We start from the raw sequence: 25,655 nt of genomic DNA on the forward strand, positions 1-25,655 counted from the left end.
AATCTTATTGGGAGGTTGCTGCCCTTGTGGTCTTTGAAATTGAGCTGTTTGGAGCCATTCTTTCCATCCCGTAGGGACCCTAAAATTTTTTTGAAAATTAAAATTTATCTGTCCTTGGTTCCTGTAAAAACAAACAAACAAAAAAAAGACAGGAACCAGGGGCAGTAGGACCCAGGGGAATCCTCGGCGGGCTCCTGCAACAGCAGGGGCTGCCTGGCACTGCCCCCCCAGCTGGAAGCCCCAGTAGGGGCTTCTGTGCTGGGACCATGTGGCTGCCCTGGTGCTGGAACCTCAGGTAAGGGTTGGGGGAAGAGCTGGTGCAGAGCACGGGAAAAAGTGGTCCCTCCCCGGCTCCATGGCCTGCACTCCCTGCTGTGGCCGCTCGCAGCCCGTGCAGGGTTGTCCTGAGTGGGCACAGGCAGCCCCATGTGGGCTGCAAGCAGCTGCAGTGTGGGGAGCTGGCCATGGGGTGGGGGAGGGGCCGCTTTTCCGCCGCTCAGCACCAGCTTGTAACCTGGCTCTGTGTCGGCTCTGGGCTTGCCTGTCAGTGCTGGGTTGCAGCAGCAGCAGCTGCGCCCCCCGCCTCCCACTTGCTGCGCTGGGCAGCATTTGCTGCTGCTGCTCTCCCAGAGCTTGTACTGCAGTAGGCTGCAGTGCAGCTGCCACCACCACCTCTGGGCTGCTCAGCATGTGAGCTCTGGCCGGGCAGCAACAGCAAATGCCTAGTGTCAACGGGCAAGCCCGAAGCTGACGCGGGGCCAGGTTACAAGTGGGTGCTGAGTGCAGAAAAAGTTGCCCCTCGCTTGCCCTGTGGCCAGCGCCCCGCGCTGCAGCCAGTGTGGGGCTACCTGTGTCTGCTCAGGACAGCCCTGCACAGGCTGCAAGCAGCTGCAGCAGGGAGCACCTGCCACAAGGCAGGCGAGGGGCTGCTTTTCCCCATGCTCCACACCAGCTCACTGCCTGCCAACGAACATGGGGTCAGGGCTGTATACTCCCCCCCACCTGTACCACAGGGCTGAGGGGCACTGGGAGTGAGCGGGCACGGGAGCACAGGGCCCACACTGGTGTCCCAGGGCCAGCGCTAGCAGGGCCCAGAGCAGGGCAGCAGGGGTACAGGGTCCTGGGTGGCAGGGTCTCTATGGAGCTGAGCCAGCTCCCCCCTCTCCCTGCTGGTGCAGCCCAGCCTGGCTCCATAGACCCCTGCCAGCCTGTGCCCCGCTTGGTTCTGGCCATGGGACATTGCTCCCGGAACATTGGGACATTGATCCCAGGATGGTGACCAAGGGGTGGGGCACTTGTCAAGGGGCAGGGCACCTTTCAAGGGGCAGGGCTCCATGCTACCGATGGAGCCTTTGACAGTTTGCCAAAACTGGGTAAGAGGCCCTCCGCCTGAAATAATTGCCTGCCCCTGAGTTAGAGTGAAGCAGCATCCGTTAATCTTGTATTTCTTTGAAAGTCTCAAGAGTGGTGATGATGATCAGTTGATACTCCATACATGTAAAGGAGACATGTCCCACTGTTACCGTTTCCTGTTCCATGGTTTACCAGTGACTCCCTTTCAGGTATGGCGCTCAGTTTCTGCGTAGTAGAGCTGTGCGAGGCTTCAGTAGCCAATTCAGTTCGGAAGGGATTCGGCCTGAGTTGGCAGCTGTATCTCTGAATCGAATCGGGAGACCCATTAAAAGGTCTGAATGGAATCAGAAGCCTCCGAATTGATTTGGAGATTCAGAAGGCTTGTAGCAAACAGAAACTGAAAAGAGGGAGGGGGCTGGGGTGGTTTTCTATATATGAAAAAGGCTAAGCGGGGGGGAAAGACTGCTCAGATGTGGCAGGATCTGGCCACGGTTGCTTGGGAATACCTCTCCTGTCCACTGACCAGTGCTCCAAGCGAGACGGTGTTCAGCATTGCTGGGGGTGAGTGCCACCCTCCTCACTCTGCATCTGTTTGCTTTTTTAATTTGTTTTCAGAACCTTGAGGTGCACTTTCACAGAAACCCCTGCACTGCTCTGCCTGAAACCTGGCAGGCCTCATGCCCGCACAAGGGGCTACCATCCCTGCTGTTTTCATCCCGCTCTGCCTTAACACACACAGGTGATATGAGTTTTGCTTTCAACAGTTTTGAGGTGCACTTTCACAAAACCCCCTGCATCTATTGCCTTGAAACTTGGCAGGCTTCCTGCCCTCAGAAGGGGCTACTGTCCCTGCTGTTTTCATTGAAATCTGCAAAAAAATGACAAAGTTATAGGTATTTTAGTGATTCCATGTTATAGTCTATGGCCGAATCTCTGAATTGGCGCTGAATCTCTGAATCCAAATCAGAACAGTGATTCAAATCACTGAATTGAATCATTGTCCCTCTGAATCCAAATCCAAAGTAAATACTTGCTGCTTCACACAGGCCTACTATATATGCATTAATTTTCTCCCAGTCTGCGCCTGTTACTTTGCAGCTAGCCCATCACCACAGGCTTTGATTCTTAATGTTTTACTGAAGTGAAAATGGAAAATGGCACCAGCACATTAGTAATATATTACTGAGGGGGAGAGACGATCAGTTTTCCTTTCTTGGCTCCCTTCCCTTCAGTCCAGAGACGAAACAAGATCAGGTCAGATGGAGAAGAAGGCTATTGCAGTGGATGGCCCTTGTTACCTGCTTATAACTTTGACAATGTCTTCTGCTTTTCATGTACCTTGGCTACAGTTTCTTTCCAGTTGGTGAGATGAGCATGTCTCCTGGTTTTGTCAGGTTTGCCACGGTAAACTTTGTGTGTGAGAATGGTAGACGGTATCTCTTCAAGGACGACAGTCCAAGAGCTACCTTTATGCTCATTTGGCGTGCAGGCCAGTGAAGTTGCCTGTGGTGTGGCTGTTGCAGAGGACAAGTGACTATGAGGAGTCATAGGCCGACTCCTGATGAAAAGTGCTCTTTCTAATGGCATGCACAATGCACCCGTCTAGCTTCCTAGTGATAAAAGGCCAGCTTTTTCCCCTGCGGTTCAGTCTCAGTGAAAACAACCATAGTTGGTGGGCAGGATCTTACTAAAAACAGTCTTCTTTCCACATGTAGAGATTGTGGTAACTGGCAATCTTTTCTCAGCGGCAGCTCTGAAAAAGGGAATTAGGGGCTATTTTGAATATGTGAAATTATGGAACTTTTGAAGGGGGAAAATGTTATCAAGTATCTTGATTCATAAAAAAAATGAAGATGTGGCAACTTACTTTCTTTTATCTTGGAAATAGATGGAACAGCTCACCTACAATTTTCCATCTTATTCTTCAAATTAACTACCCCTTTAGATTCCAGTGTAATGGAAGCTGGTGTTGCAGCTTAGCTTGGCTCTTAGTTTAGTTCGTCATGCCACTGAAAACTACAAATTAAAAATTCAAGTTAAATAAATGAGGAAAAAATAATCTTTGAGTCAGACGCTTAGTTGGTGTGAAAGATACTTAAATGAGGATTTGTCCCAACTCTTTGAAAACAGAACTGATCAAAACGAGTTTTATCCCCCTGCCTTTTTTTCTTCTCAAACTTTACTTTTTTCTTTTTCTCCCTTCCAGTTTTTTGAAAATAAAAAGATTAGGGCAGCCCTTCCTACCAGAATAGCATTTTGTTTTCAGCTCATGAATTAATTGTACATTTTGATTAAAGAAACAAAGTACACGCAGAGTCAAAATGAAAACGTAAAAGGAATAGGTAAAATGTGCCAAAGTAAGTGGAAATAAGAATGTTTGCTATGTAAAGCCCACAATAATTGCTTTAATCAGAGGATTAAAATTTTGGCCATCTGCAAATCTGATGGGCTGAAATGAGAGGAAGAAAATGAGCTCTTTGTGACTGTGCTGGCATGCAGACCCCTAGTTAATCAGATAAACAGCCTGTTGTTTCTTAGATAACATTTATACTACAGAAACTTATGCTGCTATTCATTGGCTGGTTGTGATCAATGAAGGCTTACAAGCTAACAGTCCCTAGATCAAAAATGGGCTGGTGGAAAGATATTACCTTGGTTGGGTCCTTGACTGCAAGTTCCCTCTTTCTCTCAGTGTGGTTTGGGCCTTGATTGTGAATGCTTCTCTACACAGATGCCCATTGATTTCACTCAAATTGCAGCTGCAGAGGTCCATCCAAATAGGACAGAGTACAGGCACAAGGCCATAGGCATTTTAACTCCTGTATGGTATACTCTTTTCTGTCTGAACATTTTGCATGTAGACAGCTTACCTTCAAAACATATATCTGACCTCCTTCTAGGACTGCCACTGCATTTATACGGCTAAGAAATCTGCTGTTCAACTTGAGCAAGCTTCAGAGGCACTGGCCTGCAAATACTACAGCCCCATGAAAAATCTTGTCTTGTATTGTGACAACTGCTGTATTTTAAAGTTGTTTTCCTGGTTGTTTTGAAAATATTTCCAAATTCACTGATTCTCATTTAAGGGCCAAGTTTTAAGGGAAGGTTTGATTGATTTATTTAGAGTAACATTTTTGTTTCATAAAACTGAGATTAACTTGTTCACATACATCAAAACATAATACTATTTCCTTTTAATTGATGGATTTTTTTGTATGGTTAATTCTCGATTGGGTAAGTAATCCCAAAGCATGTATTTTTTAGGGTGTGGAGGCCAGGGGAAAGTTTAGCAACCTTAAAAATAAAGATTGGGACAGTGTTTTCGTTGTAAACCTTAACTTCGATGTTGCAAACTCCAGTATCAGGGAAGAATTTTGGGAAAACTCCTATGGCCAGATTAGACTAATGTATGTTGGTAGGTGTTTGACAACAGTGCTTGAGATTTGTTATTTGACAGAACTAGCTGGATAGGGAATGAAATTGATTCCAGCATCATATGGACATTGACTAGTCCAACAAGATCCAAGTCTGTAAAATGCAAGCTAAGCAGAATGCTTACTTCATTCTATGCTTAGTGGCTTTTTTATTAAGCTAACGGATGCTGTGGTTTGGCCACACCAGGGAGTAAATAGAACGGATTAACCGAATACTAGATAAATTCCTGAGGAGGATTTGTTACTAGAAATAGCAGAAACCTTACTTCATTATAGCTTTATCATCCTTTTTATGTCCTCTCATGTCAACCTCCTAATCTGAAACATCAGAATATGTTGTTTTTACTGTACTCTTTCTACTACTAAATTGTAGCAGTAGGTTCTGTATGCATGACGGTCTGTGAGAAGAATCGTATATGTATACATGAAGGTGGTCGTAGTCACTTTAAACACTGGTCCATTCTCTTTAAAAGAGCTTGCATGTAACTAGTTTCAGGAATTTTCATTCTTCTTTCAAGAACACCATGTCAAGAGGCTTCATTATGTGTTTTAGATTGGAAAAAGAAAATATTATTGCTGAATGGGTGTTTTGTAGCAGGATTTGCTATTGGGAAGCTCCAGTCTTGACTGTATTATTGAAGAATGATAACAAATTGAACCAGTCTTAAGGCTTTGGTCCTAACTTTCCTTTTCCACGAGTAGAAAACTAGTGTAATTTACTGATTTTTATGCTTTGGAAATGTTTGCATTATTGCCTTCATCATTGTGACAGCATTTGAGACTGCTGGAGTCATTCCCTTTTGGCTATCACAATTGAAGAGGTAGCACTTGTAGCACATGGTTTATGAAAGCACCTTGTGTCAGTCTTTTACAGGCTCTGGAGCAGATTGGATGCCTCCAGGTAGCCTAAGTGAAGAGTTGAAAGTTACACTTAAATAACACAGTGCATCTACATGAGAGGCTAACTGTGCAGTAGCCTAATGACACTGCGCAGTAGCATGCAGGACAAAACCTGTGCTAATATGCTACTGTGCAGTAGTATTAGGCTATTGCACATTTAGTGTCACTAGAAAGCCATGCACCAGTGTTGCTGCACAGCAGTGCCAGTTACTGCACATTGATTTAGTACTTGGCTGTACAAGTACTAAACTTAATGTGCAGTAACTACAGTGCATTAATGAACATATAGACACAACCTCAGAGACAGAAGTTATTTTAGATCTTTGAGAACTCCCTGTTTGTTCTGGTCTCTAGGGTTAAAAAGAAAGGTTCCTAGGAAATACTGATAGATTTTTTTTTAATAGATAGTACAACATGGGGATGTTTTCGGGACTACTGCTGACCCAAAGGTTCATGCCCAATGTTATTTCATGAGGCATTTTTTACTCCTTTTTTTTCATATTTTATTGTGTGTTATTCCCATCTTCTACCCTTTATCAGTCTGTCTTTAGACTGTAAAGCTTTCAGATTAGGGGTTGTAATTTGTAACTTGTAACTTTCCATGTATACAATCTAATTTTTGGAGGGGCTTCTTAAATTCATCCCTGCCACTGCTGCAGCAAGGAATACAGTGGTTGCGGGGACTTAGTACGTAGGGGTTAAGTAGCCTGTCCCTTGTGCCCCCACACTTTTCCCCCACTGCAGGTCCTCCTATAGTGCCTGATCCCTGCCACCTTCAGCCTCTGATCCTCCCTTCCATTACTGCTTACCCTCTGGCTCTGAAATGGCTCCAGCCTGGGACACAGAGTATGTGGTTGCTCCAGTTTCTCCTGTAGCAATGGTGATGGTGGCAGCTCTGGCCTGGGCTCCAGGGCCTGACTGGAGCTGCTACCGTCCTAATAATTATTACTGGATTGGGCCTAGGAAGGAGCAACTATGTGCTCCATGCATGAGGCTACTGTGGGGCCAGAGCTGAAGGATGAACATCATTTGGGGGGGGCGGAGGCGGAACCATAACCATAGCAGCTGCCTGACCCCTGCCACCTTGTACTCATTCAGGATGAGGGATTTCCCCCTGCCATGTTAAGTGTGGGGGGAGGGGAGGAATACATCTTGGATTTGAATAAATACGGCATCTTCTATAAACAGTGCTCCCTTAATCCAAGTCAGTATCCACAGAGAAGTCGTGTATTCTTTTTCCTTCCTTTTAGCTTCTGAAATTTCCTTTATGTTTTGGTTGATGTCAAGCTTTTGTGTTTCTTCATCTGAATCAGACCTAAAAGAGACAGTGGGGGAAAACAGTAAATTAAGTAGAGCAAGTGAAAGAACTACTGGCAAAAAATGCTGTTTTTGAAAACTGTAAGCAATGGGTATCAAGGCAGTAAAGCGCTTGTACTGGGGAAGCCAAAACACCTGGCATAGGTAGCCAAAAATAGTAAACTGAGTAGGTACAACCGTTGTGTGCCATTGAATTAAGCTGTTGCTTGTTCAAATGAAACAAGAAAAACTGGTCTTGCACTTTGAAAGGCAAGGCAAATACATACAATATATTGAAAAAGCCGGTCCAAAACTTGGCAGCATTTTTCATCAGAGCCTAAGCTAAAAGTCTGAGTAAACTTACTGATTTTTGTTTCCTATCGTGAATATGAATACTTTTTTCCTCTTGATTTTGAAATAGAAAAGGGCTTTGGGTTTGTTTACTCCACGTCTCTTGAAGGACTGCCTGTAATCCTCTCCTGAGTCAGTCTTCTGTGATTCATTTTATTGCCATGTTTTTGTGAAGCTTAAAACAGGAGAAGTGGCTTAGAGGTACTAGTTCCATACTGAAAAACATGAGTCTTTTTACTTTAATAGTACATTGGCTAGCATGTTCCTAGAGTCTAAAATAGATGAGGCAAGCTAATACATATTAGAGTACAAGTCACCTTGTGGTCTTTATAATCTAATCAAGGCAAACCTAAATGTTAGATCATTTTAGAGCTTTAGTTCCTTTCCAGAGCCATAGCTTTTGGAAAGGCACAGCTATGAATGTGAGCCTCAGCCCTGTGGTCGTTTGATCCAGTGACCCATCCAATGAGCAGGGGCACTGAGTGTGTCTAACAGTGGTTCTCAACCTTTTTAGACTCAAAGCAACCCTCTAACTTTTCTGAGTTTAGCTTAGATGGCCTCTTTTGCTTCCTAGGACAAATGCCACCTGGTATTTGTATGCCATGCTGTCCAGCTGGTGCTTGAGGGTACAGATTGCCCAGCACACTGGGAGAGGGTACAGCTTGCCCAGCACACAACTTAGGGGCCTGATCCCTACCTGGGGAATCAGCACTGGAGTCTACAGTGGTGCTGCTTTACTCCAGAGCCCAGCCGAGGTAGGGGTGGCACTAACTGCAATGTATGCTCTATGACCTCCCAGAGATGTAACAGGTAAGGTATGTGACCCGCATTTTCTCAATGGGTACCCTTCGCCTGCTGTGCTTCAGCAAGCCTCTTGTGCCTTGGTCCTCTCTGCCCTGCTCCATGCATTTCTCTGCACTCCTTCTGCAGCACCCATATTTCCTGCTGCCTCTCTAGCCCTCCCTGAGGGCTACTCTTGTACCCCCTGCTGCTGCAGCATCACGTACCCTCCTCTAATTCCCCTTTGAGTTGCAGCAACCAGCAGGGGGGACTGTAGGGGAGTGTCAAAGTACTCACCAGGTTTGGGAAATGATGGCACAGGTGGAGGGGATCTGGAGGCCTCTTTTTAAGGTGGCTTGTGCCCTGCTTGGTGCTGTCTAGTTACACTACTGAGACCACCCTTCAGAGGGGCTGCAGTGGGGTGCCCTCTCCTGATGCAGCTGCTTCCTGCATTGGACCCACATGATGTCGCTTGGAAATGGGCATGTGTAACAGTTCCACCTGGCAGCGGCAGTGTGGCACCTTTGAAAGGGTCTCACAGAAGCCTCCTGTGGCACCTCAGTTGAAATTGAGTGGTTTATAAACACTTCTGTTGCGATTCCAGTACTGCTGCTGAAAAACAAGACCTGCCTGCTTGCTCTGGCAGCGATTCTGATAAGGGCACCTTTAGATTGCCTTGAGATCTTTCCGAGGATGCCATGGGATGTCATGCAGTGTTACCACTGTAAGGCATACAAACATGACTCACAAGATAAAGTTAGAGATTTCAAATAGCAATTCATGGTGTTAAAAATACTCTGACCTGCTGAGGCCTTTCTGTGTTCTTTGCTACAAAAGAATTGCCTTATTATTTTGCTATACTAAAAAAAGTGAAAACTAAGAGCTGGCATTTTCTGAGGGGTTCCTTGAATCTAAAAAGATTGAGAGTGATTGCATTAGGACAATACCTACTACTCTCAGGAGCACATCCAGGTTTGACAGTATCCCTGGATCAGAAAGTTACTATTATACTTTGCTCCATATTTGTTTGCGGGGAAAGTGATTCAGGTGGAGTAGAGGCGAGCTAGTGAGGCTGTTTCTTAGCAGCTGTCTTGAGATTGCTGGACTTAGTATCTGCATTCACCTAAGAGACACGGTATCCTTTTTATAAGTTACTTGAGCCAGATACACCAACTAGCATGTACATGCCAACTGACTTGACATAGTTCAGAAAGAGTTAAATGAACTACAAGGACTTCGATTCTACCTGACCCTATGGAAGGCTTGGTTAGAGGAATGATGTCTGTATTCTTTCTAACCCTATGTATTCTAATATTATAAAAGTCTTAATTTGTCTGTCTGTCCATAATGCTTTATTCATGCTCTGATTGGCTGACAAACAGCCAATCAGATTGCGAAGAAGCATTTGGACAGGTAGCAGCGCACTGCCATGATGGAGAGGACACAGCACTGCTGGTCCCCCCCCCCCCCCCCCCCCGCCCTGCTCCCTGCAGGTTGTGACAATGGGGGCGGGGGGGCGGGTGAAGCCAGCTTCTTGGAAATGACAGCAGCGGTGCTGCGGGCAGGGAGTGGGGTTGGGATGCTGCAAGGGGTGAGGCCACTGGCGCTGGACTTGGCCTGCCCCTCTCCCCTTCCGTCATCACCACCTACAGTGGGGGGAGGAGCAGGTGCGCCATGGCAGCAGCAGTGGTGGTGGGGCAGGGAAGGAGTGGGCCTTGGCTCAGGCCCAACGCAGGGCAGGGGAGCAAGCCCAAGTGGGGGTAGCATGGGGCTCCATCCCCACCTGCTCCCCACCCCCCAGTCATTCTTGATGGGTAATTAGCTAGTTGCTTTATAAGGGCCTAGTCTTGAGAGGGCTGGGTGTTCTTAGCATCCTCCTTTGTCTGTGACTTAAGATATAAATTCTAGCTGAAACTTGGCTAGAGGGTGTTTAGCACCTTGCAGGATCAGGCCTTTAATTATTTAAGGTAACTTTAGGGTTACTATATTTCCAGTTTCATAAAAGAGGACATCTGTTGGGGGGAGGGTTATGATATGTTGGTGCCCTGCCCCTGCCCATGCCATTGCCTGTCATTCCCAGGCCACAGCCCCAGCAGCTCTGCTGCTGCCTCTCACTCCCAACCTGCAGACTCCTGGCCCTGATGGTGCCTCTCACTCCTGACCCACAGTATCCTGTCCCCCTGGGCCATGCTGGTGCCCCTCATTCCTGACCTGCATCCCCCTGGCACTGCCAGTGCCCCACACTCCCAACACACAGTTCCCCCCAGCCCTCACTCGCAACCTACAGCCCCCTGCTGCCCCCAAAGGGCCCTCTGCCCCCCTTTCCCACTGAAGGGGTAGGCACCTCCCGCCCCCCTGCCCTGCTGCAGCCCCAGTGCCCGCACAGCTTCCCCCCAGCAATGGTAGGCATCTGGCCCCCCCCACACCCTTGCCTCCCCCCCGCCATATACTGACCACCCCTGGACAGTCCCCCATCCCCACTTCCTCCCCATAGACTTACCTGCATCTGGCTGCTGGCGCTGCTTCCACCACCCTGCCTGGCTCCATGCTGGCTACATGCATGTGCATGTGCAGATGCATGTGGTGCCCCTGGTTCCTACTGCCTTCTCCCCAGCTTCTCCCAGCCCCAAGCAGCTCCTTGCTAGGGCAAGCCAGGAACTTCTGGGAAAAACTTGGATGCTGAGTATACCAAGACCCTGGACATTTGGTCATATATATTTTAAAAAAAAAAAAAGCCCAGACAGAGACCAGTGGAGTTAAAAAGAGGACGTGTCCAGGCATATGATAACCCTAGCATTACTTGTTAAATGCACAAAACGCCTGATCCCTTGTTTCATCCAAAACCTGTTCTTTTTGTCCAAATCCTCTCCACTAAAGCATTTTAAAAAAAAATTAAGAAAACCAAGTTGTATGCTTTCAAATAGTCTCATCAAAATGTCATTGTATCTTATTTAAAATAACATATCCTTTCACTTCTGAATTGTTAGTAAAGGAAAATTTAGAAGGCTACGTTGTCTATTGTTCCTAATGAAAATGAAGCATTTTCTGAAATGAACAGATTATTAAATATCACAAGATATAGCTTTATATCACTTGGTCTTATACATTATATAAAAGATGTAAATAAAAAATCTTCATAGACATCTCAGAAAGAAAATTTAATATTAAGGTAACTTTAAAATATTTTTATTATTTTCTCTTGTGAATTGGCTTCCTTCTCATTAATTTCCATCTTTATTTAAAGATGTAGAACAATCCTGATGAAATGAAATAAAAAGAAGTGTTTCAAGGAAGATCAGGCCAGGCCTTGAGACCCAATATGCTAGACCAGTTCTCACTACTGATATGACCTTGGTATAAAGCTTTGTATGTGGATTTTATTGTTGTTGGATTTCAGTCTAATGCAGTTGTGGTTGGTTTGCTAGCATTTTCCCTTTAATTTTCCTGTTCTACTTCCTCATTCAAAAAGTAGACTAAAAGAATTTCATAATGGGAGTAGGCAGCCAAATGAAGCTTACTAGTATGGAGAGCAGCTCAAAATTTTTCTTAATTCCATGTATGGATTGCACATTACTGGGCAATGCAAAAACAGAATGTTATAAAAATTCTCACTGGTGAATAGTTCCAAAATGAGACAGGACCACCAAAAAGATAGCAGCCAAACTGTTTTTTGAGGTTACTTCCAAATATGCATAAGCTTAGTGGATAAGATTTTTCTTTTTAAGCTCTGCAATTTCTATTCTGTATTACTTTGAAACTTATAACTCTATTCCTCATGACCTGAGCCCCTGGATGCAGAGTGTTTTGAGTGCAGGAAAATGCTGTGTCTCACGATGCAGCATTGCTGTTTCAAATACTTTGAACTTTAATGCAGCCAGCCACCGTCAATATATTTATTTGCCCTCTTAAATGCTGTGCCTTTATTGCTTTCTCTAGCATTCTGTTACTTTAAAAAATCTTGATTACAGGGCTATGTATTAATAATCTTTATGGTTTAAGATGCAGATTTTGTGTGCAACTCCAAAGCACAATATTAATTACATGCAATGTAATTAATTATTTGCTATGTGTTGGCTTTTATTTGGCTGTGTATCTTACCACGCTATTCAGAGCAAAGGATATGCCTGTTTGGTCTATGGATTATTATAATTTGAATTATGACTTCAGATATACCTGAATGTTTTGCCTATTCCTAACTTCACTGCCATTTTACATTGTATTTATAGGGACAGTATATCTCCTGTAATTTGCTGTTAACAGTATCATGCCAAAAATATCTTTTAAACATAGAACTGTTAGTGTAATAGGGGCGTGTTCTTTCTGCATTTGGAGAGGTGAATTGAACACTTACCTGATTTTATGTGGGTGGATACATGGTTTAAAATGGGTGTTGATGGGACAAGTCACTTACAGCACATCATCTTTTTGTCTTGGATTTATGGACTATTGCTCTTATAACTTAAATTAATCTGCATATGCAAGTTTGTCTTGTGGGTGGGGAGGAAGTGAAGGACAAATTGAGATGGTTATAGAGAATCTGTTCCAAGACCTTCTGCTAAATGATTTCTCACAGAAGTGCTGCAGTTCCTTCAAGTGAAAAATTAACAAGAAGCTGTGCTTTGCATTTTAATATGCATAGTAAGATAATTGTATTTGCATAAACTTAAGGTAGGCCTGTGAATTTTTTTCTGTGTATATCAGAGCTGGATATTAAGAACCAAGTACTAAACATTAATAGCAGTTTTATGGCGCATTATATGTTACCGAACCCCTGAATTCTTTCCATGCAGGAGAGGTGATAATGACCCTCCTGCCTTTAGGTAGACCTTGATCTCAGTAATCATGTTCTTTTCTTCTGCTAATTGTGTGTCTGCTACCCCTCCACTCTGCTGGGTTTTTTTTCTATGCTGTGCCTGGCTTCCTGTGATCAGAGATGTGAGGAAGAATGTCTTGCATTTAAAAGTTTGTCTACCTTTATCCCAACTATATAGCTGGCCCAATAAAAGATATCACTCTAAGAAATTCTTGCCTTTCATGGGTACAGTATCACTTTTACACTACTCTTCACTTTAGATATTTTGCCTGTTTTAAAAAGGAAATGTGCAGATGAACGGACTAGTATTTAGTCATTCATACTTTGCATATAATATGTTAATGTTTCATTGCTATAGCAAGATTACTGGCAGTAGGACAGCATCTGCTAGCAAATGGGACTTTCTCAGTGCAAAGTACAGATACAGAGAGCTTCAGGAATATGTAAAAGCTTTATGTTTGAGCATGTACCTGCTGATAGGACCTTAAAATCTGAATTTTAAATATAACTGATCAATAAACCCAGTTCTGTGTTAACCAGTAAGTAAAAAATTGGCTCCTGACCCATATATAATAATACTCTGTTTGCACCTAAATGAATGGGTCTGTGTATTTCTTGTAGCAAAATATTATGAAATATTAGGAATACCCTTCAATATTGAATAGTAATCACTGTGCTTTCCTTTTGAGTTTTCCCTTCCCTTTTCTTCCCTCATGTGTACTTTTTATCTGCTTTTGTTTGTCTGAAAAATGTGGACTTTTCTGTTTTCTTGCAGACTAGAGTGCTAATCTTGTGAAGTAATAAACTCCTTGAGCTTCCCTTGTAAACCACAGAAGTTGAGGTTACAGTGATCAAGTGCCAGGGTAGCAGACACTTTCTGCAGTACATTTTCTGCCCCTCTAGTAACCCTTTTGACCAATACATTTTGTATCTTTTTTTTCCAGGGGTCAGCAACCTTTTTACTAGTAGCAGGCTGAAGTCAGGAGCAGATCCAGAGGAGAAGCAGTGGTGCAGGCACACCCTCCCATCCCCTTTTCAACCATGCCCTTAGAGCAGCAGTCACAGACTTGTCAAGGAAGGTAAGCATTCCCCCCACCTCCTCCCTTCCCCTACATGCTCTTCTCCCCTCTCCTTCTCCCTCCCCTCCTGTTCTGCCCCCTCCCCAGCCTGCCACTAGGAGGGAGTGGGTAGCTTGCCCACTCCAGTTGGGCTGCATGGGGGATGTCCAGCCTGGGAGCAAAGTCCCTGGTGAATGGACTCCTGGTGCAGCCCAGCTAGAGCACAGAAGAGGTCCTCTCACCCCCAGGATAGCACCTGGCAGTGACAGATGGGAGGGAAGGGATAGAGAGAAGAGGGGAAGGGAATGCTTACCTTCCTTAGGACTTAAGTTCTCATCTGCTGCTCTTGCAGCCCTGTCTGCTTGCCCTGGTTGAGGGGGAGGGGAACAGGGGGAGGATGCTGAGAACAGGGGGTAAGGGGGTGCAGCCATCCCTGCAGCACTGGTTGCTGTAACTGCATCCCCCCTTTGTAAAATCCTCAATCTGTTTCTGGCTGAAGTAACACAGCTTGGCCCTTCTCAGGATGGAGGTGGTAGTTGATAGAGGTAGTGGGCTGGAGGTACAGCTGACTGAGGCAACCATTAGATAGTGCATTCTTGCACAAACATCCTTGGTGGGCTGGAAAAATAGCTCTTCATGGGCTGGATCCAAGCCACAAACTGTAGGTTGCTGACCCTTGCCTTTTTTAGTTTTTTGTTTAAATTGGTTCTCTTCTACTTACCTCTTCTTCTGTATTTTTTTTTTCCATTTCCTTTTACTTCCTGTCCACGTCTCATATGTCTCTGAGAGCATACAAGAATCCCATTTGTGTGCTTCAGTATATAACACTTTCTAATTAGGCAGTGCCAAATGGAGAGGAAAACAAAGAGATGTACACAACAACCTAACCTTTTAATTCTATTCCTAGTGGCGCACAGAAAGATATACCATCAGAAATAACATGGAAGTGTGCATGTTGCCTATATTGGCAAAAAACAAAATAAAATTCTGCTTGAAAAAAAGCTAGTTATTCTAGCTGGGTAGAATATACTTCCACCATTGCTCAGAAATTGGGAGGCATTAATTCTGCTTTTGATGGTAGCAAACAGTAGAAGAGAGATGAGTTTGTAGCATGACATGGGTGCAAAAAACCAAAACCAACACCAAAATGGCAATACAGTTCTCTGCTTCATACCTGAGATGATATGGGTTGAGGAAGTATCCCTCCCTATGCATGCTTAAATTCACTAGATAGTTAGGTTTTTGGAACACAACTTTGAAGAATCAGGGTTAATTAATGGGCAGTGAAAGAGTTTGTTTGGTAGAATTTCCTCAGGATCAATTGTTGTGACAAACTTGACAGTTTGAAAAAAAAAAAATGAACTGCATGTTAATTAATTTGATCCAGTGTTCTAGTGAAGGTTAGCCCTATAGCTGTCTACAGTGATTATACCTGGACTATTTCATTCTGGGCATCATTTCGTTGGATAAATTAAGAGTTCAGATGAATGCAAAAAGAACATTTTGATGAGGAAATGCCATGGGCCCTCAAACATTAGTGATATTTGTAGGCTACTCTGCTCAACCAACTGTGGATTTTAATTCCTGTTGGCTCAGCACGTTTATTTTGGCAGCTGAAGGAGTGGAGCAAAAGTACAAGAGCTGGATACCTAAAATCAAAACTTAGTTGCCATTTAAATATGTTTCTCTCATGTCTAAAGTTCTGCTATCAAATTGGGCCTGAGAAGGAAGAGCAGCCATTTTGAATCCTGAGATTAGTAGGCAAAGTTGGTTGACTTTCCATGCGTACTGTAGTGGAAAACACAACTGTTGACAGTTAACTACTTTTGTAAAAAGTTAAATGTATTTTATATTGGGCTGGCAACAAGTACTTGTTATACTGTATCTGATAGCATATTCAGTTCACTGAATTCTGAACACTGCATTTAAATAAACCTGAAAAAACTAGAATTGTAGATTTCACTGCTAGAAATATTTTTGTGTGTGTGCAGTAACTTTGGGATCTTAACTGAAGCAGTGGCAGGACACTGACAGTGTTTGTCCCACTGCTTTACCTGTGACAGGTTAGGGTGCTTTTGGTGTGCTTGGGCAGTAATGTGTTGTAGTTATGCAACAGGATTAATTATGTAGTTTTAGGAATAGGTTAGACAAGGACTTGCATGGGATAGTTTGGATAGGGATGATCCTGCCTCAAACAGGGAGCTAGACTACTAGATGACTTCAGAAGGTCCCTTCCAGCCCTCATTTTCTATGACTTTATGATCTTATGATTTTAAATGAAGTGTAACTCTGATTGTTGGCTGAGACAAATCTAGTTTCCCATAGATTTTGCTGGCTAGTCTTGTATGTGAATTTTTGGTTGTCCATAAGACGGATTTTGCAGGAAGGCAGACTCCTGATTTTTATTTCTAAAAATAGAATTATCCCAATCGCTCTGCATTTTACATGATGTGATGTCAAAGATTTTTCTACAGTCAGGTAACAGCTATGGGACTCATTTAAATTAATTATTGTGTATTCAGTGAAATTGAGATGGATTTATGGTAGACAGGCAGTTGTCATCCATTATTCAGAAGGAACTGAAATACAGGATTAATTTAGGAAGGGAAATTACAGGTCTCAGAAGCTGTTCCGGAACCGAAACTTGAAGACTGAGGTATAGACATAGCCTGACATCTAAATATTCCTGTATGATCCAGTTTTGTTTTGTTTGTGTTAGTTTAAGTGACAATTTGTTGTGTTTTTTTTAACATTTTGTTCTTTCATTGTTCCAAATACTATTATGTATGTTTATTCTATACTCTGCAATTTGGTATTGTTTCATAATGGGGGGGGATGTGTAATTCTTGCTTTGGTTCATGGGTAGATTTTATTCAGTAATTGCTTCAGACAGATGCTGTCTTCTGTTTACAAAGTATTTTGTCATTTGAGTCCAGTCCTGCTCTCAGTAAAGACAGCTTGCTGTTGATGGCAATGGGCGGCTACAGGACATCGGTGAAATTTATATATGATCTCAGTGCCCAGAATGTAACTGTACTTCTTGGTCTGCTAAAAAACTTTAAGTACTACTTGACCTCTATTTTACTGCTACGTTCTGTTGTGAAATTTGAGTATTTGGAGATTTATGAAAAGCACTAAATGATGCACTTGGGGACCATATCAACTTCAGAATTGTGATTAATGGAGAAAAGCTTGAAGAAAGCAAAAACCCCCAACTTGATTTATTTAAAACAAGTTATCATATTTAAGCCAGTCTCTTAACCTTTTGAGCCCTGACACATGAGATTCAAACACTGAGACTTTCAGTATTACAGTAGAAGATGCTGTTGGTTGATCTTTTCCTTAAAATAGTTAGTCTAAAACAGATTGAATCATTGAATGCAAAGTCTCTCCAGCTCTGGCTCTCTAAGGGAGCGTGTGATCAATTGCAGGAACAGAACAACCCACAATTTTATCAAACATAAGCCAAACTAGTGAATCCTTTGGATTAATGCTCTGTAGCAGGCATGTCAAAAGCCTAGATTTGATTCCCGTTTTCACCCTCCAGCTGCTTTTTTGCTCAGTCTATGGAGTGCTGGAATCTTCAGCCTTGGTCTAAGCACTTGTGGTCATGCACTTGTTTAACTTTGAGCATATGAGTATTTCCTCTGACTTAAATGAATACTCTCAAAGTTAAACATGTGGCTTAGTACTTTGTAGGTTGGGTTCAGGCTAGAGAGCTAAGTGAAGACTTTGCAGGATTCAGCTTCTAGCTGGTAGCACTATTTCATAATGATGTCTTTGAACAATCTAGGAGTACCATTCTTGATGCCCAGAAATACACTCACCAATATTATTTTTGCTGATTTTTGCCACAGTGTAGGACTTACAGGAAGCTGGAATTTAGAGGTTATGGGAAGAAAGGGAGGGCAAGAGAAAACAGTGAAAAATGAATCTTTCCATGTTCTTTTACCAACACTTTTATTTTTTTGAAAAGTTTAATACCAATGTGTGTTCTCTTAACAGAGAAAGTGACTGGTTGAGTGAGATGGGTTATCCTGTCAGTAGGATGTGAAGAAAATAGTGACTTAGTATACCACAAACCACTTTGTAATCTTGAATGTGGTAACAGTAAAGGTATTGACATAAAGCTTTTTTTATTTGCTCTTGCAATGATAACAAATTTTACTTGAGTGTCTTTTTGATAGTAGTAGGGGTGCTGAAAATGAAGTGCATTGTCATTTCTTATTAATTCCCATAGCATCCTTGTCAGCTAAGTGTATTTAGTAGGTTTTTTGTATTGCTCTCTTCATTGTTGTTTTGAGTGTTTTCAAGGTGCCATTTCTGAATTGAAGTCCTTGAGATCCACTGCATCATTTTATAATGGGTGTGATGCTTTTTCATGAATTAACAATAGGGAAATTGGAAACAAAATGGTAGGAACCCAGTTGCCTGTTGTAAAAAGACTAATTTCAACAAGGCACAGCTGTGATACTTAGTAGTGAAATCCCGTGTGGATTTGCTACAGGCTGTAGTTCATCACTTACTAACACCCACATTGTGTTGAGATGGGAAATAGCATAAATAGGGACCTACCAAATTTGTGATTTTGTGATTTTCGTGGATACTGCAAATTTCATATGTCCCTCATGAAAAGCCTGGTTCCCATGAAAAAGCTGGAGAGCAGTCAGCAAGGAGGAGCTGAAAACATGGATGGGAAGCCCTGGTGTCTTGAAGCACAGAGGGGAGGGCAAGTGGGGGAGATTCTTGTAGTAGAGCATAGCGGGTCCCCCCACGCTTCTGGCTGAGGGGCCCTGGAATCCTGCCTGTCCCCCAAAATTGACAGATGGCCATCTGTTAATCTCCAAGGAGGGGTGGGAGGGCATTCCACAACTCTGATTGGCTGGTGGGCCCTGGAAAGCCCACACTTCCTTGGAGATTGATAGGCATTTTACTCTGCCACAAAAATGGCAACCAGCACTGTGCTCAGACTGCGAAATCAGAGGGCAGCCCCTGTGAATTAGGTAGGTCCCTAGGCAGAACTCAACAGTGCTCAACTTATCTGGCCCCACCAGCCAGATGAATGGCACAGAGTTTGTCTGTGGTCCAGATCCAGTGCAGGGTCAGCATGTGGGGTTGGTCTGTGAATGTGATCTGGTATGCTGGATCTGGCCATATGCCATCCTAACCCTGCATGCTAGTCTGACCCCACACATACGTGGAACAACTCCACATGCTGATGTTATCTAGCGTGCAGGGCCATGTCATCTAGGCTTTGGGGTTTCTCTTGGATCTGGAAATATGGCAGCAGTGGTAGGTTAATTAATGCTGCCACCATTCCCCTGCTCCCAATTTTTTGGACCTTTTACAGGCCCAACTGGCCCAGAGGCCAGAAGTTGAGCACCACTGGTGTAACTCCACCCTTTATTATTCCATTCCTAGGACAGTACTCTGAGTTGTCTGATGTTTTGTAATTAGCAACATTGACAATAAAACAGGCTATCAAACAATGCACTGAAAGGTTAAACGTCCCCTTGCAGTAGATCACTGGCATGGAATAGTTTTGTTCCTCTACAAATGTGAAGTGGTTAGACTTCTGAGTCTTCAAACCAGTTTAATTTGTCTAGGGAAGTGCATGAGGGAGATATTTGCAGGTCTGTTATAAAAGGTTGGATAGTAAGACAGATCACTGTATATACAGTAAGTAGAAAATATGCTGTCTTCAGTCATAATAAAAATATCTACTGAAAAATAGTCTTACACTAGATTTCATACTTCTACTTTTACATCCTAGCCTGCTACTCTGTTAATATGTGCTGGAGGGAGGGTGTTCAGTCAGTTTTATTTCTGGTCACCAAACAAAACCAGAAGAAACATTGCTATTGGTACTGGAAGCCTTTCAAGTCACTGTACAAACATTAGCATGCTTGACTGCATAGTGCTTTAAATCAGTGGTTCTCAACCTTTTTTGTATCCATTTGCCAAGATCAATGTCTTGTCCTGACCCACACCCCCCTGGCCCTGCTGGTGCCCAATGCACAGTCTCCTTCCCCCCGGCGCCATGCTGGAGCCCCTAGCTACCAACCTGAAGCCCCCTGCCTCCCCGCCAGCCCTGCTGAAGATACCAGGCAGCCTGGTCACGGCCCTTCCCGTCCTGCCGAGCAGTGTGTTTTGACTGCCCCACTCCCACAAGCATGGCATCAGCCCTGGTGTCTCCAGCCCAGCCACGCAGCTCCCTCCAGCCCTTCCCCCACTGAAGGGGCAGGTGCCTTCCCCCTGTCTTGCTGCAGCTTCAGTGCGCAGCCACTTTCCCCCAGTGCTGGCAGGCATCTTCCCCCCCACCTACCACATACACACACTGCCCTCTGCCTGTCCCCAAGCCCTGGCCCTTTAACACCTGCTCAACATACACTTACCTGCATCCAGCTGCTGGGGCTGCTCCCATGACCCTGCCTGGCTACGTGCTGGCCATGCCCGAAGCAGTCCCTTGGAGGCTAGAATGGTGCCAGCTTGCAAGGGAAAACCCACATGTTTCTCTGGCACTTGTTTGAGACCCTCTGAAATATTCTTGCAGTCCATGGGTTGAAAAACTCTTTTGGATGCTTATCTTGCTGGGATCCTGTGACCCCAGCTAACTTCCTGCCCTTCAGGCGGGGGGCTGGACTCGATCTTCCAAGGTCCCTTCCAGCCCTAATGTCTATGGAATCTATGAAACTGCTTTAAATAACACTCCACAAAATGTTTACATGATAGTAGTAGCCTTTTTCATGGAAATCTTTGTACTACTGTAGTTTTTAGCTTGTATGTCTTTTAATTCAGAATTCTCTCATCTCTTTGCTGCTTCATTAAATGTCTGTTTTAGAGGAGGGGGAAATGATGAAAGCTAAACAGGTTTTCAAGTAGGCTGATTGGTCAGACAACAGGATACCATCAGCTCTGACTTTAACTTCTCTGTCACTCTACTCTTTTTCTCTCCCATACTTTATATCTGAGAAGAAAACTGATGGTGCCATTACAGAAATGTTAGTATGATGTAGTACCAGCTACTGTTGGCTCACTTTGATCTCGGGATATGGCAAGTCACTAAATAATAGTGCATATATTGGCACAATAGCAACTGGAAACACGTAATTTTAGAAGTACTTGCTTTAAACGGTTACTATATGAGACACCCTTTGAAACTGCAAATGGAAGAAAGTCCATTGCTAATAGGTGTCTTCAAGAAGCAGATGTTAGGCACTCAACTCAAAAAGCACAGAAGCTCTTTATGATTAGGATGACCATACATCCTGGTTTAGGTGGGACAGTCCTAGATTTCAGAGGCTGATCCCAGCCAGCTGTTGAGAATTAACAAGAGCATCCCAGAAATGCAGGGACGTAGGGTGCAGTCCAGTGGGGAAATGGAGTGACATGGTGTGCCAGGCAAGCATGCCCAGTGCATCATGCTACCCTGCCCCCACCTCTGCCTGTAATGGCATTGACTTGTGAGAGCGGGGGAGGGAGGACAGTGTCTTGGATTTCCTTATGGTTAGTCTGTCTATAATCCTCTGTCTGGCAAAAAGGTAGTCTCATTCTCCTCAGTAAGACCTCTCCTGGATTGCTTTGTTTCCTAAGTAGAATTCAGCCTGTCCACCAAGGGCTGGAGAGGCAAAATTAATGGAAGGCAGCATTTTGAGAGATGGCTTTGTTGCATGTAGGTCTTGCCTGACCAACCTCATTTCCTTCTATGACCAGGTGACACATCACCTGGACAAAGGACAAGAGGTTGATGTCATATATTTAGATTTCAAAAAAGCCTTTGACTTGGTCTCCCATGATGTCCTTATGGTAAAATTGGGGAACTGTGGCCTCGACAACCTTACAGTCCAATGGCTGGGGAACTGGCTCTGTGCTCAGACCCAGAGAGTGATCACTGACAAAACCGAGTCAACATGGTACATGGTGACCAGTGGCATCCCCCAGGGCTCAGTACTCCGACTAGTACTCTTTAATATATTTATAAATGATCTGGGTTTGGGTGTCAGAAGCAAACTAGCTAAATTTGCTGATGACACCAAATTATGGGGAACTGCGGTCATGCTAGAGGATAGAATGGCAATTTAGGCCAACCTGGACAGGCTTGCAAGGTGGGTGGATCAAAGCCTTATGATGTTCAATACTGAGAAATGCAAGGTGCTCCATGTCGGGAGAAAAAACCCACAGCGTACTTATAGGCTCGGCACAGCTACACTCACTAGCACCATGACCAGAAGAGACTTGGGGGTCATGATTGACCATAAGATGAACATGAGCCACCAATGTGATGCCGCAGCTGGCAAAGCAAATAAAAATCTGTCTTGCATCTACCAGTGCATCTCAAGCAAGACCCAAGAAGTCATCCTTCCACTTTACTCGGCCTTGGTGAGGCGACAGCTGGAGTACTGCATCCAGTTCTGGCCTCCACACTTTAGAAAGGATGTGGAGAAGCTTGGGAGAGTCCAGAGGAGAGTCACGTGTATGATTAGAGGTGAAAAGAACAGGCTTTATGAGGAGATGCTGAGAGGCATGGGACTTTTCAGCCTGAAAAAGCAAAGGCTCAGGGGTGACTTGATGGCAGCCTATGAGTATATAAGGGGTGTGCATCAGAAACTGGGAGTACCCCATGGGAAGACAAGGTCTAATGGTCACAATCTGCTGGAAGATAGTTTTAGACTGAGCATAATGAAAAACTTCTTTACTGTCCGAGTCTCCGGAGTCTGGAATAGACTCCCCTCAGAAATGGTGCAAGTACCTACTCTGGATACCTTTTAAGAAATGTTTGGATGCTTATCTTCATAGTTTCATAGTTTTGTAGGGTCAGAAGGGACCTGAGCAGATCATCGAGTCTAACCCCCTACAATAGCAGGAAAGGGTACTGGAGTCAAACGACCCCAGCAAGGTGTTCATCTAGCCTCCTCTTAAAGACCCCCAGGGTAGGAGCCAGCACCACTTCTCTTGGAAGTTGGTTCCAGATCCTAGCCACCCTGACCATGAAGTAGCACCTCCTGATATCTAGCCTAAATCTACCCTCTGCCAGCTTGTGACTATTATTCCTAGTCACTCCTGGTACTGCTTGGGGGAACAGGGACTCCCCCAATGCCTGCTGGTCCCCTCTTTGTAACAGGCCACTAGATCCCCCCTCAACCTTCTCTTGTGGAGGCTGAACAGGTTCAGGTCCCGTAGCCTCTCCTCATAGGGCCTGCCCTGTTGTCCCCTGATCATGCGAGTGGCCCTCCTCTGGATCCTCTCCATGTTGTCCACATCCCTTCTGAAGTGCCGGTGCCCAGAACTGAACGCAGTACTCCAGCTGCGGCTTGACCAATGCTGCATAGAGGGGGAGGATCACCTCCTTGGATCTGCTTGAGATGAATCTTGTTGGGGTGATCTGATCCCAGCTGACTTTCTCCCCTTTGGGCAGGGGCTGGACTCAATAATTTCCTGAAGTCTCTTCCAGCCCTAATGTCTATGAAATATATGAAACAAGTGTGGGTGAGAAACAGAACCAAATAGGACTTCTTGAATGTAAGAACGTGACATGAGTATTAGATGATTCAGTTGAAATCAACACCTTCTACATGTGACATTGTCCTATGTATAGTATAGAGGATGTTGCAAATGTTTTCACTCGGGTATCTGCCATCTAGGAGAAAATAAATAAGTGAACATAAACTAAATTGTTCCTGAGGGGTCCCATGATCCTGTCCTCAGAATCACAGAATTGGGCCCAATGCTATCTCTTCCCCCCACAACATTAAATAATAAATATATGTTGATAATTAGTATATTTTAATACTAAATAAACATAAGCTAATAAAATACTTGATAAAAATGGCAAAATCTTCTGTTTATTAACCTTGTCATAAACCAGAAAGCTGCATAACCCAGAAAATTTCACTTTGGGACCAGTACTTTACAAACCTGGTCAGTCAAAAGCAGATCTGACATTAGACTCCTCTGAGATGTATAAGCTGTGAGTTTGATGTTTTATAGGGAAATGTAACAAGTACTTTAGAAATACCTGAATGTAGCATGTATTTGCTAATACTATGATTCTAGTAAAGAGCAGCACCTGGGGGAGAAAGGACATATGCTAGATATCTTCTTTATAAAAACAAGCAATGTAAACAGTTTTACAAACCACCTCCATTAAATCCCATACGACATGTCATCTTCTGTGAAGAGTGAAAAAAACAAAGGAAATAAAAGATAGTTAGAACCTTGTTGCAGTAAGCACAATGCCTGGATCCCGCTAGAGCAATGCAGAGAGAGAAAGCTTCAGTTTGTTCCTAGCTCTCACAATGCAGGCAGAAACTACAACCAGTTCAGTGATGTCTGTCTGTCTCTCGTAGAGGAAGGAGCTGGAGTTGCCAAGAGTCAGGGAGAAATCTTGGGGTAGTGGAGAAGAGAGGGAAGAAAGGAAGCTGCTACTGAATATCTTATTCTGGGCCTACGATGTAGAACAGTGGACTGGGATAAAACTTTCTCCTGCGCAAAACACCCATTCCAGTCTTTATTCAGGGTTTGGCCCACGTGACAGAAGTTTTCTTGAAATGTTGGAATCCCATTCCAAATTGTGGACAGTTCAGAAACTACAAATGGCTGAGAAGGCACCCCACCAAGGGCATAATGAAATTTTTATTGAGTATCTCAGATCCACTAGCCCTACTTTTCTAGTAGCAAAAGAGAGTTGCTGTATAGTTATGTTTGAAGTGGCAAATGCTTAGGCATCTAGAATTATACTCTGTCTCAATAGGATATTGCAGGGCATTTTTTTCACAATTGGTTCAGCTATAGTCCTACTACAGGTCTCCCTTGATTTATGTGGGTTCTTTATATGTGAAGTCGCTCTTATGCGATGAGCATATTTAGACCCATAATTCGTTATATGCAAGGTAAATTTGCTCTTATGCGATCAGCATAGATGCCCCCACCCTTGCCCAAGCAGATAAGTGTATGGGGGGGTGGGGGAGAAGGGCCATGGCCTCACTCACCCCAGCCGTGGCTACAGTAGCCCTGGGAGGTGCTGGCGCCAGCTGCCTGCAGCGATTGGGCTGCACTGTGCTCCCCCTGTTCCCCCTGTGCCTGGGCTCTGCTCATCTGCATTCACCTCTGCTCCTAGACTGCACCGTGTCCTGGTGTAGGCAGCTGGTGTCGGCTGCTCCTGGGACTGGGGTGAGCGCAGACAAGCAGAGCCCCGGATAGTGCAGGGTGTGGCACTCACTCCAGCCCCAGGAGCAACTGACACCAGCTGCCTGGAGCAGCTGGGCTGCACCGTGACCTGAACCCCCTGGGGCTGTGCCAGTCCCCACTCACCCCAGCTCTGGCTGCAGCAGCTTCAGGAGCAGCTAACACTAGCTGCTTGTCGCAGCTGGGCTGCACTGTGCCCTGGTGTCGGCTGCTCCCGGGGCCACTCCAGCACGGGCTGGGGTGAGTGGGGACTGGCAGAGCCCCGCGGGGTTTGGGGCATGATGAAGCCCAGCTGCTACAGGCAGGTGGTGTTGACTGCTCCTGGGGCCGAGGTGAGTGCCATGCCCTGCACTGGCCAGGGCTCTGCTTGTCCCCACTCACCCATGCCCATGCTGGAGCAGTCCCAGGAGCAGCTGACACCAGCTGCCTGTGGTGCAGCCCAGGAGCAGAGGTGAGTGTGGACAAGCGGAGCCCAGGCATGGGGAG

General features: G+C 44.6%; 1 protein-coding gene across 2 annotated transcripts in view; it reads left to right on the forward strand.

The window, feature by feature from the left end:
- FHIP1A (FHF complex subunit HOOK interacting protein 1A) overlaps window positions 1–25,655 on the forward strand; it is a 162,031-nt gene that overhangs the window by 29,817 nt on the left and 106,559 nt on the right. For both annotated transcript variants that reach the window (XM_090036388.1, XM_090036387.1), the window contains one exon: window positions 13,872–14,006. The gene's annotated coding sequence lies outside the window, so the exon portion shown is untranslated. The remainder of the gene's footprint in view (window positions 1–13,871; window positions 14,007–25,655) is intronic.

This window comes from Crocodylus siamensis, chromosome 2 (assembly GCF_052110815.1).
Source record: "Crocodylus siamensis isolate JL-2025a chromosome 2, ASM5211081v1, whole genome shotgun sequence".
NCBI lineage: Eukaryota > Metazoa > Chordata > Crocodylia > Crocodylidae > Crocodylus > Crocodylus siamensis.